The 15,217-nt window shown below is 46.1% G+C and overlaps 1 long non-coding RNA gene across 1 annotated transcript in view; it reads right to left on the reverse strand.

Moving 5' to 3' along the window:
* Positions 1–1,550: 1,550 nt before the first annotated feature.
* Positions 1,551–15,217, reverse strand: part of LOC146007529 (uncharacterized) — a 43,764-nt gene continuing 30,097 nt past the window's right edge. Inside the window, exons 2-3 of the long non-coding RNA XR_014444345.1 lie at positions 5,995–6,191; positions 1,551–2,405 (exon numbers count right to left, since the gene is read on the reverse strand). This is a non-coding gene — a long non-coding RNA (uncharacterized LOC146007529). The remainder of the gene's footprint in view (positions 2,406–5,994; positions 6,192–15,217) is intronic.

The following is a 15,217-nucleotide window of genomic DNA, read 5'->3' on the forward strand; positions in this document are numbered from 1 at the left end:
ACAGCGATCAGGAACCGATGACATCTACAAGCCAAAACTATGGTACTACGATATCATGAAGTTTATAATCGAACAGCCACCTAGAAGAGCAGCAGAGGAAACGCCTATGGATGATGACTCTCCGAAAGTCGTTCCCGTTGAAGATCCGGAGAGTGTTGACATAGTAAGTTTATGATTCATCTTTGTTTTTTAAATTGCTTATGTAATGGATTTTAATGTCTTCATTGTTTCTTATTATCCTTAGGACGTTTTCTCAGAGCAGGATGCAACGGCTCACGTGGAGCCAGAAACAGAGGGCCCTGTGGATGATTCGCCAACTGTTGCTCCTCCAAAAAAACAGAGGAGGAAGCAAACGTCACAGGGGTCCTGTTTTGCTGCATCCTGTGCGCTACCTTTTTTTAAGCGCGCGGAGGAAGTTCTAAATAAGCCCCCGGATGATATTCAAATGTTTGCAAACCATATGGCTAGTGAGTGCAGGAAGATGAATCCAGAGCAGTATCGCATCTTCAAACGCATAGTTCATGTCGGTATGGTACGCGCATCAGATAACACCCTATATGATGAGTGTGACATAACGCCATTAGCTATGCGGCACCGGCCACAGCCCCCACAGGCCCCTTATCCATATCACCACCCCTTTGTCAATGCGCCGGGTGTACCTCCGCATCCCCATACTTCATTTCATGCGGCCGGACCATCCACCCAATCATCTGCCACCTCTCAACCAAGCGCATTGTCTGGCGGTTTGTTCACCACTATGTTGAACACTCCATCCGTCCCCCCAGATGATGATGAGTATTATTAAATCAATTGAATTAATTTGGCTTCTATTCTTTCATGCGTTAATTTTTGGCACTTAAAAAAAGGTTCCTGCTGTTCGAATTGGTGTCTGTTCGATAATAAAAACTCATGATGTTGTTCCTCCATAGTTTTGGTTATTGGAGATGTTATTGGTTCTGTGCTACTGATCGTTGTGATTTGTGTGCCTGATTTGCTTCTTTTCCCACTTCTGTCTCACATGTTTGCATTTTTCTTCCGTACAAATGTATAGTCTGCAGCACTGTTTCGTGCCTTGCATGTTCCTAATTGATGATATGTGCTTGATTCCTTTTCTCTTTATTATGGTAATGGTTCCTCAGAGGCAGTTGTATGCCTCATTTTTCTTAATGAACCGTGTCCAGATTACAGAATCTGGCCATTGCAGTAAAGTTTTAAAAATTTTAATACCGTGTGGTGTTTTTTTTCTTGCAAATGTATACAGTAGTACTTATTATGTGGGTTTTCAAGTTTTACTGTCCTGTTTCTAAAAACATGTCTTTTCAATTGGGCGTTCTATTGAAAAGTATTGACCTATTAAGATCAAGGTAGCAAACTTTTGTAAAGGCAAATTCTATGTGACACACTTTGCCTCAAGGATGCTATAAATGAAATTTCGATAATTGGTGCACACATGAACTTTACATACAGTATTACTGTAGTGACAAACTATGACACATATTGTTCAAAATAATTACACAATGGTAAGGTGTTTTTAATTGATAGGTGGGTTTTTATTTGATGACCAATGCAAATTGTAAAGAACATTGTGGGCAAAAATAATGTAGGCTTGAGGAATATGCATTTCAGGAAATGCTTAGTTCCTGCCATGGAACACTTCCAATCCCATTGAAATATCGCAAATACTCCTCTCGTACATTTCTTGCAGATGTGCTGGATCCCTGTGCAGAGGTTGTGACATGAAAGTTGTCAAGGGGGCAAGTCTCAATAGTTTCACATGTTGGATCTGAGACATATGGTGTACATGGTCTGATTGTAGATGGTGTACTTTGACGTAAATAATTATGAAGGGAACAGGCTGCAAGAACTACCTTGTCAATTTTGGCTGGGGTCCTATCAATAGTAGTATGAAACACTCTGAATCTGCTACAAAGTATACCAAAGGTATTCTCTATTACCCTTCGTGCTCTTGACAGTCGGTAATTGAATATTCTTCTGTCATGATCCAGCGAACGTTGAGGATAGGGCTTGAGTAGATGATCCTCAAGGGCAAAGGCCTCGTCGGCCACAAAGACAAAGTTAAGTCCAAACTTGCATTCATTTACAGTAGGCAAATGTAGTGTACTGTCTTTCAACCTTTGGTAGAATTTGGTTGCCTTAAATGTGCCACCATCTGAGGAACGACCATTTGTACCAACCGAAACATAAATGAATTCGTAATTAGCATTTGCAATTGCCATCATAACGGTGCTAAAGTAGCCTTTGTAGTTATAAAACAACGAGCCGCTATTTGCTGGTGGCCTGATTCGAATATGCTTGCCATCGATGGTACCGCCACAGTTTGGAAATTGCCATCTATCGTCGAATCCTTGTGCCAATTGCATCCATTGCTCGGAATTTCTAGGAAACTAGATGTAGAGAAATAAAATAGTGGTGACTATATAATATCGTTAGGAAAATTAGACATGCTAATATATAGTGTATACGTGTGCAAGGGCATGTATGTATGTAGGTAGGTATGTATGTATGTAATAATTTATATGTTTGGAGTCTGAGAGAGAGAGTGACAGAGGCCCTTATTCTGATCGGTGCGGCCAGAGCCGCATATGCGGCTCTGACCGCACCAGGCGAATCCCCGCCTTCCAGACGGATCGCCACAGCCGTCCGTACGCGGCCATGTGGCGATCCGCATGATTTTGGACGGGGATACGCCTCCTCCATGGTGGGAGCAGCCCCTGCATTCGATGGTCGCCGAACATCGAATGCAGGGCCGCACGCTCCACCAGGTCCCGCAGCACAAGACCACACGGACACTTGTCCGTGTGAAATCTTGTATGGGGGCGGGCAGCTGACATCCGGCGATGTCAGATGCCCGCCCTGTACCCACGCGTCATAGCCTCATTAGCAAGCGTACGCCCCGCGTTTGCATGGGAACGCCCATGAAACGCGGGGCGTATGCATATGCAAATGAGGCTTCGTAGCCCCTCACGCCCCTATCCACCCCCTTTGCGGCGGTCAAAATACGTGTGCGGCGATTTCGGCTGCACATGCGCAGAGTGCCCTCTGCACATGCGCAGACCGAAAACATCGGCGGAACGGCCGCAAGCGGCCGTTACCGCTTCAAGCAGAATAAGGGCCCGAGAGAGAGAAAGATAGAGGCAGACATTGATGTGAGTAGAAAAATGAATTGCATGTAATGGCGAAAAAGAACTACAGTGAAAAAGATCTACGTAATCTACAGTGACAATCCTGTCCCAGCCACAAGGAGATATGGTAAAATTTTGCAGTACACCTAGGTCGACAGTCATTAGGTCGAGATTGTCATGGGCATAGACCCACATGTGTGTGGAGGGTTAAAAGGCCAGCGCTGCTGTGTATGGGTAACGGGGACCACCTGCCTCCGGGGTCCTGTATGGTGTGAGGTTAATGGCGCGACAGTGGGGTCCTGAAACCAGCTAAATCCGTGTTCCTCACTATCTGGACCCTGGAGACATCTGATCACTGTCATCTGATGCAGCAGCTATGATCTCCCAGCATACAGGACCCCAACAGGAGCAGCAAGCTATGTACACAGGTGGACCTATCAACACATAGTACTCTCTGCTCCCTCTGTGCACATGATTAGCATCACACATTTTCATTGGGCTGTTGAAAATGGGGTAGTGTCCAGGGGAGTGTAATGCTTGACCTTTGCTGGAAGCTGCTGATCCCTGTGCGCAACTTTTCACACACATGCTGCCACTGGCCACTTCCCTTGATACATTTAGGTGATAAAGACCCTGGCAATGGCATGGGCAGCAATGTTATCGTGAGAACATCGCAGCGTATTGATAAATGTGGACCTGGGTGTGGGAATGCTGAAATGGTGAGATCTACCAAATGACAATCAGTGTGTTATGAAAAGCAAGGGGCAAATGAAACCGATTTCCTTGTATTGCATATTGGCCCTTATTCTGATCGGTGCGGCCGGAGCCGATTATGCGGCCAGGACCGTGTGTGCGAAACCCCGCCTTCCATACGGATCGGCAACTCCGTCCGTACGCGGTAAGAAGCTGGCCGAACGGACCGCACGTGTATTTTACACGGAATACGCCCCCTCCATCTAAGGGAACCTCCCCCATCATTCGATGCTCGAATGCAGGACCGAGTGGTACGCCAGCTCCCGCAACCTCAGACCACACGGACATGTTTCCGTGCAAAAGCAGGGATCTGGGCGGGCAGCTGACATCCGGCGATGTCATATGTCCGCCCCCTACACGTGCGTCACGGCCGCATTACCATACGTACACCCAGCGTTTTCATGGGAACGCCCATGAAACGCGGGGTGTAAGCATATGTTAATGAGCCCAAATAGCCCTTCACGCCCATCTCCACCCCCTGTTCGGAGTGTTCACAGTTCATGCGGGATTTGGCCGTAGGCCCCGCTCGTACATGCGCAGAGACGCCTCTGCACATGCGCAGACACAAAACATCGGCGGGCCGAACGCACGCGAATATATATCCGCACCGATCAGAATAAGGGCCATTGTGACATTTTTCATGTGAAAGCAAAATGTTACCTGGAAACACTTCTTCTTTAAGACAGAATATATGGCTTCACACGTCTCTGGAATGATCTGCCCTAAAGCTTGCGCTGATATTCGGGTGGTAAATTTTAGGTCCTCAAATGATCTCCCTGTGGCTAGGTAGCGTAAAGTCGCTACTAGCCTATCGTGAGGTGAAATTGCTTTACGCATGATCGTATCTTTTTTCTGAATCAAGGGCGTGACCATTAAGAGTAGTTGTTTAAAGGTGTGGTCGTTCATACACAAATAGTTGCGGTAGTCATCAGGATTTGACTCTTGCAATTCCACAAGGAGTGAGGTATGGGACATGCTATCTCGTTTTAGGAGCCATTCTTTGGTCCAGCAACTCCGTTCCTTTCTGTCGCCTGTATGATGATGATGGGCCATTTGCATAACTGCTATGCCCTGTGCATATAGTATTTGCGCCTGATACTGGAATTCATCCATATCAAATATCTGGGAATAGCCAAATTCAGCAACAGAATCAGTGAGCACAGGAATCCAAGTATGTCAGTTTTTTTTATAAATAAAGTAACTCAGACCACTTTTTTTAAACATACAAATTGTTATCAACAACTTTATTTATGGTTTCAAACTTGTCAACTTGAGCAAAAATAAAGTTCAGAAAAGTCAAGTGAAAAATGTGCTTAAATCGCACAGCATCGCATCGTAGACGGCAAAATAACCATTGCATCGGGTCATGCTTAAATCTGCCCGAAAAATTGTATAGAACCATTGTACAGCCAAAATCGCATAGCACTGTAATCGGTACGTGTGTGGGCACCATTACCCTATCTATACACACACAGTCAGTCCTCAGGACCCCACACAATGCAGGTTTTCCAGGTCTCCTCACAGAATCAAGTGAAATAATTAGCTCCACCTGTGGCTCTTTTAAAATGTGTCAGTCAGTAATGAGTGCACCTGTCAGGTGACCTGCAAAACCGTGAACTGTTTGGGGTCCTGAGGACAGAGTTTGAGAACCATTGGCCTAACCCTATCCATTCACCCTCCCCTACCAAAGTCTAACCATAATCTTTCATACACCCTGATATGCAGCATAGCTGTGGTGGGGAAATCTGGTGTGGGGGCGTGGTCAGCCGGGATGAGGAGGGAATAGCCCCGCCCCCTCATCTGAGCACGCCCCCTCGCAAGATCCCACCCCCATTAGGGCTGCTTTGAGAAATTTCCCGGGCTGGTTTAAAATCCCAATCCGCCCCTGATTATATATATATATATATATATAGTAGATTGGTTGCGGCCTGGCACTCTCCTTCAACTCTGCAAAGATTTGGTAGTACGTGGAGAAAGACGCGGCACTCTGAGGTCTTTTTTCAAAGTGTATTTGCAAAAAGAGATGACTGACGTTTCAGAGCTCGCGCTCCTTTTTCAAAGTGTACAGGTGAGACAGTGAGGTAGTGTATCCACTTACCTTAAATAAGGTGTCCTTCATTCTGATCTGGGCTCCGGTTCCCGCCCGCTGGATACGCCGCGACCCGGAAGTCGGCCATAGCCGGAAGTGACGTGTGTGGGAACGATCTCTCTGCTCTGCTTTGCAACGCAAGCAGTCCAGTCACCATGGTGATCTCCCCAACAATACTCGGTTTGCGTTCCAGCCGGCGGGAGAACCTAGAGTATAATCAGAACAAGAGAGACACTTTACAAAGTGCATTGTAAAATTACATACAAAGTTTAAATACAAATAATACATAAATGTGCTTTCATCGGTGTAAATTGACTTGAACTTAATTCCGGTCTAGTGTTCTCTAAAAAAATACTGGTGGTAAAACGTATGTGATGTAAACCAAAAAATCTGGTGTGTGGTGTGAAAAAAAATCTAGAGTGATGTGACTGGAATGACAAGTGTGTATTATTGGTGCTAAAAAGTACTGTGTTTATCTACAGTGCTGAATATAAGCTAGGTAAAAATTAAGACTTAAAAAACAGGAACTAAGTGAAGGGCTATGTCCATGCCATTCGCTGTGTGGCAGAAGCCCATTACGGTCTCTTGCTATGTTTTTATTAAGCTGTCCATATATATATATATATATATATATATATATATATATATATATATATATATATATATATATATATATATATATATATATATATATATTAAATACACTGTGACACTGTACTGTAATGTGTGTGGATTGTATACTGATATTTGGGCCATCACTAGGAATCTGCATCTCTTGTCACACCGTGGGCACCTATGTAGGAGGTGCATGTGCTGGGACTGCCGAGCGGGCCCCATTCCGTGGTACTCACAGCCCACGAGCCCAGCACCACGCAGCTTTTATGGCTCCCATTTGGCATCCGGTACTTAGACACAACTCCCGGCCACCTCCACATGAGCCCCATAGTGTGGGATCTGTTACTCTGTCACTGGGGTCAGAGCTGGAAGATAATGTGTTCCCACAGGGCAGATGCAGGTGTCTGATGCTATGTGGCAGGATCTGTACAAACTGTAGATCACCCAGCAGGTGCAGTCATTACTCACTTATACCCCGGTCACACGGGAAGCGGTCATCTATTAGAATGAACTTAGGTCTACAGTCATTAGGTCGACCCCACTAGGTCGACTGGCAGGAAGGTCGACCTGACTTAAGGTCGACATGGGCCAAGGTCGACATGACTTAAGGTCGAATTTGCATAAAGGTCGACATGAGGAAGGTCAACTGGTCATAAGGTCGACATGGGTTTTTCACTGTTTTTTGAGCCGACATGTGCCGACAAGCGGTATTTCATGCCCTACCATCCACTAGGGCGTGGAGGAGGTTATTAAAGCTGTGGCGAGCGAAGCGAGGGTCCGATACTCATTGCCAACTGTGTCCATGTCGACTGTGTCGACATTCGGGTAAAAAAACAGTGAAAAACCCATGTCGACCTTATAACCAGTCGACCTTCCTGCCAGTCGACCTAATGACTGTAGACCTAAGTGTGGTCTGACAGATGTACCGATTCCGGTCACACTGCACAGGAAAATACTGGTCCCAAGGATATGCCTTTCAACACACATTGTTTTTATTTTATTGTGGACAGGACAACTGGGGTTGACATTTCTGGGACTTCTTCCCTGCTTTATACAATAGGTGCACTCATTACTCACAGACACTTTTATCACCCAGCAGGTGCTCAGGTCTTCTCATTGCTCACTGACACACTTCCCAGGTCACACAGCAGGTGCACAGGTGTCCTCATTACTAACTGACACATATTACCGGTCACACAGCAGGTGCACAGGTGCACTCATTACTCACTGACACATGTCTCAGGTCTCCCAGCAGGTGCACAAATGTACTCATTACTCACTGACACATTTCCCAGGTCACCCAGCAGGTGCACAGGTGTACTCATTACTCACTGACACATTTCCAGGTCACCCAGCAGCTGCACAGGTGAACTCATTACTCAGTGACACATTTCCCAGGTCACACAGCAGGTGCACAGGTGTACTGATTACTCACTGACACATTTCCCAGGTCACACAGCAGGTGCACAGGTGTAGTCATTACTCACTGACACATTTCCCAGGTCACCCAGCATGTGCACAGGTGTACTCATTACTCACTCACATTTCCCAGGTCACACAGCAGTTGCACAGGTGTGCTCATTACTCACTGACACATTTTGCAGGTCACCCAGTAGGTGCACAGGTGCACTCATTAGCCACTGACATTTCCCAGGTCACACAGCATGTGCACAGGTGAACTAATTACTCACTGACACATTTTGCAGGTTACACAGCATGTGCACAGGCGTACTCATTACTCACTGACACATTTCCCAGGTCACCCAGCAGGTCCACAGGTGTAGTCATTACTCACTGACATTTCCCAGGTCACCCAGCAGGTGCACAGGTGTACTCATTACTCACTGACACATTTCCCAGGTCACCCAGCAGGTGCACAGGTGTACTCATTACTCACTGACATTTCCCAGGTCACACAGCAGGTGTACAGGTGTGCTCATTACTTACTGACACATTTCCCAGGTCACCCAGTAGGTGCACTCATTAGTCACTGACATTTCCTAGGTCACCCAGCAGATGCACAGGTGCACTCATTACTCACTGGCACATTTCCCAGGTCACCCAGCAGCTGCACAGGTGTACTCATTACTCACTGATGCAATTCCCAGGTGTACTCATTACTCGCTTACACATTTCCCAGGTCACCCAGCAAGTGCACTCATTACTCACTGACACATTTCCCAGGTCACACAGCGGGTGCACAGGTGTGCTCATTACTCAGTGACACATGTCCCAGGTCACACAGCAGGTGCACATGTGTACTCATTACTCACTGACACATTTCCAAGGTCACTCAGCAGGTGCACAGGTGTACTCATTACTCACTGACACATTTCCCAGGTCACACAGCATGTGCACAGGTGTATTCATTACTCACTGACACATGTCCCAGGTCACACAGCAGGTGCACATGTGTACTCATTACTCACTGACACATTTCCAAGGTCACTCAGCAGGTGCACAGGTGTACTCATTACTCACTGACACATTTCCCAGGTCACACAGCAGGTGCACAGGTGTATTCATCTGTACATATATAACTTGAGACACATAGTAGCTGTATACCTGGTATCCTCTTATGGTGTTACATATAAAGACATCATTAATGAGCAGCGTGTGCGGAGATCACAGATAACGGTAACAGAGGTTGTGCTAAACTAGTCGCAGCGTCCAGTCATAATTGTAATACAAATGGTAGTGAGCTTATCAAGTAGCGCAATTAAGCTGCCGATGGGTATCTGTCCCTTTAAGATCCCTCAAACCTTCACCAAGTCATCAAAAGATACAAAAACTAAACAGAACCTGTCTGGCGCTTCTAGTCCTCGATATTGTAATGGTCCTCACACACAGATGTTATAGGTGGATGAAAAAAAGGGATTTTTGTAAGAACTTACCGTTCGAACCCTTTTCTCTGAGTCCAGTCCGGTGACACAGCTAACCTTGGGATGTAGGAGGGTCTGCAGGAGCCAGGCACCTATGCTGAAAGCTTTGGAGGCAGGCTCCTCCCCAACTTCCTCCCAGAATGCCTCAGTTCAACTTCAAGAGCACACTAGGATACACAACTCAGTACAATGCCTGAACATCATATATGCAACTTATAACACATAACATGGCAACCATGAATGGTACAACCTACTGAGCGTCAGGGATGGATCGCTGTGTCACCGGACTGGACTCAGAGAAAGGGGTTCGAACGGTAAGTTCTTACAAAAATCCCCTTTTCTCTTTCGTCCAGTCCGGTGACACAGCTCACGATGGGACGTTCACGAGCCGGTCCTTTGGGAGGGTACGCTCAGACTGCCAGTTCTCATCACTGCTCGCCTAAATGAAGCGTCCTCCGACGCAAGCTCATTGAACCTGTAGAATTTGGTAAAGGTGTGAACAGAGGACCAAGTGGCTGCCCTGCACAACTGTTCTGCTGTGGCCCCATGACGCACCACCCACGAGGAAGCAACTGACCTGGTGGTATGTGCATTTATCCGTGAAGGAATAGGTCTACCTGCTTTACAGTAGGCAAAGGCAATTGGTTGACCTCAACCAACGGGCAATGGTCTGCTTAGAAGCAGGCCACCCAATCCTATGCACATCATACAATACCAAAAGCAAATAAGATTTGCGAATGTCCTTTACCCTTTACACATAAATTCGCAAGGCACGAACCACATCCAAATTCTTTAATTTGTCCCTATTTCTTACCCCTTCAGGGGGAAAAAACACCGGAAGAACAATGTCCTGGTTAAAATGAAATGAAGACACTACCTTAGGTAGGAACTTAGTTACTGTTTGAAGCACAGCCCTATCATCATGAAAAATCAAAAAATGGTGACTTGCAGGACACGGCTCCCAACTCTGACACACGCCTAGCCGAAGCAATGGCCAACGACAAAGTCAGTTTCCAAGAAACATATTTAAGATCAGCTGATCTTAACGGTTCAAAAGGAAGGTATTGCAAAGCTGAAAAAAAACAAAGATAAATCCCAAGGGGCCACCGGCTGCCTGTATGGGGGTTTAAGTCTGGTTACACCCTGAAGTCTATACTTCTGGCAACAGGGCCACTCTTTTCTGAAAAAAAGAGATTGATAATGCAGATAACTGCACTTTTAAAGACTGCAAACTGAGTCCAGCAGTGAACTCATCCTGCAGGAATCCAAAAGTCTAGATACTAAAGGTGCGTACACACGGGGGGAGATATATTGCTAGCAATATATTGCTTTCAATATATTGCTGAGCAATATATTGCTCAGTGTCTCCTTTTCAACAAGCGACCAGAGATGGTCGCTGTTGAAAACGAACCTCTGCTGGGGGAGTCGCAAAGGTAATTAGCTGGTCGCAGGACCAAGCTCCTGCGACCAGCGATTACAATGGGGCAGAAACCGGGAGCGTGCACCCGGCGATTTATCGCCGGGGCACACTCCCAATCACTGGCAATATGGTCGCCTGCGACCATATTCCCAGCGATTATAGCCCCTATCTCCCCCGTGTGTACACAGCATTAGATGTGTGAACTTTCTGATGTTCACACCATTTTATGTATATCTTCCAGAACTGATGGTAAGCGGTTGCAGACACAGGCTTATGAGCCCTGAGCATGGTCTGGATCACAGAATCTGAAAATCCTTTCTTCTTTAATAAGAAGGTTTCCTAAGCCACGCCGTCAAATTGAGACGAGCTAGGGCCGGGTGTAGAAACGGTCCTTGCTTTAACAATTCCTGTCGAAGAGACAGACTCCAAGAATCCATTGACAACTTCAGTATGTCTGAATACCATGACCTCCTTGGCCAATTTGGTACTATCAGAATAGTCTGCACCCCCTGACCCTTTATTCTTTTCTGGACTAAGAATGAATTCTAGCCAATCAGGAGCCGACTTTACTGGCTCCTGATTGGCTAGAATTCATTCTTAGTCCAGACGTTGAGGAGGAAACATCTCTGAAGCTCTGAAAGTCCCGGGAGCCCGGCAGCGTAAAGAAGAAGAAAGAAGATAAAGAAATAAGCCCTGGAAAAGAAGACAGAAGACACAAGACCATCCATGGAGGACCTGGTGAGTAGGATTTCCTTCCACAGGTCCACCATGGATTTTCTTCAGACAGGAGCCGCCGACACCGGAGCCGCCAACACCGGAGACAGCGACCTACCGACGGGATCAAGATAGGTAAGTATCAGTGTGTGTGTGATGTGTGTATTAAACTTTTATTTAAAATTTGTGTCAGTGTGTTTTGTGTACTATTTTTTTAACTGTGGAACTACAAGTGCCAGCGGTCCCTTTAATGCCCAGCAGGCTGGGACTTGTGGTTCTCCAAGTCCCAGCTTGCTGGCACTTGTAGTGCCACAGTAAAAAACAATAGTTTCATCTTTTTTTTATACTTGAATCAACCCGATGCCCACCGCCCAGGGGCATCGGGGACAGCACCAGGCTTCAGCCTGGTCAGGGAAGTCCTGGAGGGGGGGTCCCCACCCCCCCAGGGCCCCTGGCCAGGCTGACTGGTCGGTAGTGCTGAATGCTTTGGCCGGGGGGACTTGCATAAAAAGTCTACCCCCGGCTGTGGCATTACCCTGCTGGCTGGTTTTGCCTGGGGCTGGTTCTTAAAATACAGGGGACCCCTACTCATTTTGTCCCCCGTATTTTGGGAACCAGCCCCAGAGCAGGAGCCTGGTTGTTAAAAATCAGGGAACCCCTATTTGTCGGGTTCCCTGATTTTTAATTACCGGCTCCAGGCTCTGTCAGCCTGGTGCTGGCTTCGGCTGTGGGGGGGACCCCACGCCGTTTTTTTATTTATTTATTTTATTCATTTATTTTTACACCGCAGCCTGCACGGATCTGACTGATCCGTGCAGGCTAAAACGAGAATACAACAGGAAATTGGTGTTCTATTTTTCTGCCGTATTTTCGTGGACAAAAGCAGCCGTATTTTCTATACGGCTGCTTAGTAAATCAGGAACCACCATTCTTTTGAATGGTGATTTCTGTCGTATCCTAACGATGGTGTAGACATTCGTATTTGTAAATAAAAATACGAATGTTCCATCCCTAGGAATACGAATTGTTGTATTTTGGGGATAGAAAATCCCGAAAATACAAATTCGTAAAAAAAAGGTGTATTTCTGCCTACGAATACACCTTTTTTCTACGAATCCTTATTAGTAAATTTCCCCCTATGTGTAAAGTAGTGATGCCCTGGAGTGGTCCAGCCAGACAAGCTCAAGGGGGCCTCGCACCCAGACAATTACCCCAAGAAAACTGACATTTGTCAGCTTGTTTGGCTGGACCACTCCAGGGCATCGCTACTTTATATAGCTAAATATCTCAGCAAGGTAGCACCTCTCATTACAGGGTGTGCAGTCTAGGGCCCCCCCTCTTTCCATAGTCTATATTGTGTATCCGTACACACCTGAAGCCGGAGATTGCTTCTGCCTAGATTAGCACCCCTCCCCCACCACCCTCAAATGTTTTTAAGCAGGGACTAGCAATGACTGCACAACTGTGATGAAGGCATAATTCCAAGTAATGCTGTGTACACACGGGGTAATATGATTGCTGGGGATATATTGCTAGCAATATATCCCCAGCAATCATATTGCTCAGTGTCTCCTTTTCATCAGCGATGAAAAGGAGACACTGCTACGGGGCGGAGGGGGAGCGCAGCAGCAGAAGACGCTGCTGCTGTCACTTTGATGGGAGGAGGGAGGGAGCAGCGGCACGGGGCTGGGGAGATCAACGCTGATCTCCCCGGCGCTGACCTCCCGGCACAGCGATCGCCGGGGAAAGCCGCTGGTCGCAGGAGCATGCTCCTGCGACCAGGGACCATTAGGCAGTGCACACAGGACCATTAGGCAGTGCACACAGGAGCTGGCGCTCCAAATCACTGGCAATATGGTCGCTCAGCGACCATATTCCCAGCAATTTTACATGAAATTGCACCCGTGTGTACTCACCTTTAGTCCTAATAATCTATAAATGTCAGTTTCCTTGGGGTAATTGTCTGGATGCGGGGCCCCTTTGAGCTTGTCTGGCTGGACCACTCCAGGGCATCGCTACTTTACACATAGACTCACATAAACATATCATTTTTCTATGTATGTCTTTTTATATATGTATTTTTTTCACAAATTTATTCACATTTTTTTTTTCTTTTTGACACACCCTTTATCACTATTAGTTGCTTACACATACCCTACATTCTATGACACTTTACACTCTATTACACTTCACAGCTATATTTTATTTATGTGATGCCCTGGGGTGGTTTTGCTGGACTGGCTTGGGGGTGCCCTGTGCCCCAGGCATGAACCCATAGTGCTAGGAACCTGCTCTAAAGAGGAGACCTTAACGTGGTGAGCAGGTAGATATATTTGGCCAAATGTATGCTAACATCCTCAGAACTGAATTATAAAAGGAATACATGTTAGCAGTAGTGATTGCATAGTGCACCTGCAACCCCCCTCTGTTTTGCATATAGCTAAAATTCTCAGCAAGGTAGCACCTTATTACAGGGTGTACAGTCTAGGGCCCCCCTCTGTCCATGAACCGGCACTATTGCTGGTTTGCTGACGCCATGTGGGGGGGAAGCGGAGGAGGCAGCATTTAGAGATGGCGCTGCCTCCTCCATAGTGTGAACGGGAAACTGGTTGCTCGAGCAGATTAACCCGTTTACACCCCAAAGCAACACGGCAACAAACCAGTAAGAACCCTTCTTTTTAACTGGTTTGTATTGCCGCGATGCTACTGGTTAGCTGTAACTGGTAACCCCTTTCACATCACACCAATTACCGGGTCGAACTGGCAAGAAACCAGCATGAACCCAGTAATTAGGTGTGATGTGAAAGAAGTATTAGTGTGTTCTTCTACACAGCGCACATACTGGGTCAGCATATAGATACAACAGAACAATTGTCCAGTTGTGTGATGTATACAAGGCTGCCCGGCCCTCAATATATAATTTATACTCATGTAATCTCAATTCTACCCCCATTGTGGCAGTACATTAGGAGATACCCTTCATACCAGGTGTCTGATATTAATAACAAATACATAAAAACTGGCACACCAGATATTAAATTAATGCCCCTTTCAGACCGCACTTTTTACCCTTTATTTTGCCATTTTAAAACAGTAATTTCTGCAGTCTAAAAGATGCAGTGAATTTACCGATTCTATAGAACTGGTATTTCTAAACGGTAATAAAGCAGGGTCCTACCAGTTTTTTTCATCCACCATTTTCTATGGGTTAAAATGGGTTCAGTGTTGTGAAGGGACAAAAACTGCACTGAAATACCGTTTACTTTAAAGGGGTGAAAGGGGTTTTAGCTGGCAGACCCATTTTTAGAAACGTTTTAAACAACCTGGTCAAAGCCACTTTTGCTGTCTGAAAGTAGCATAATAGTGTCACAAAGAGGACACATTTATTTGTCACCAGGGGCCAAATGTAATAAGGTAAGAGTTTCAGAAAGTGAGAGATTTAGGGAGAGTTTTCCCATGTTTTTTAAAGCAGCGATCAATTACATGGCAAAAATCAACCTGGTTTTGACGTGTTATTGATTGCTGCTTTGAAAAAAAAAAAAAAAGGGGGGGGGGGGGGGGAAACTCTCCCAAAATCTCTCACTTTCGGAAACAATCACCC

Source organism: Crinia signifera, chromosome 6, assembly GCF_055691185.1.
Source record: "Crinia signifera chromosome 6, ASM5569118v1, whole genome shotgun sequence".
Classification (NCBI taxonomy): Eukaryota; Metazoa; Chordata; class Amphibia; order Anura; family Myobatrachidae; genus Crinia; species Crinia signifera.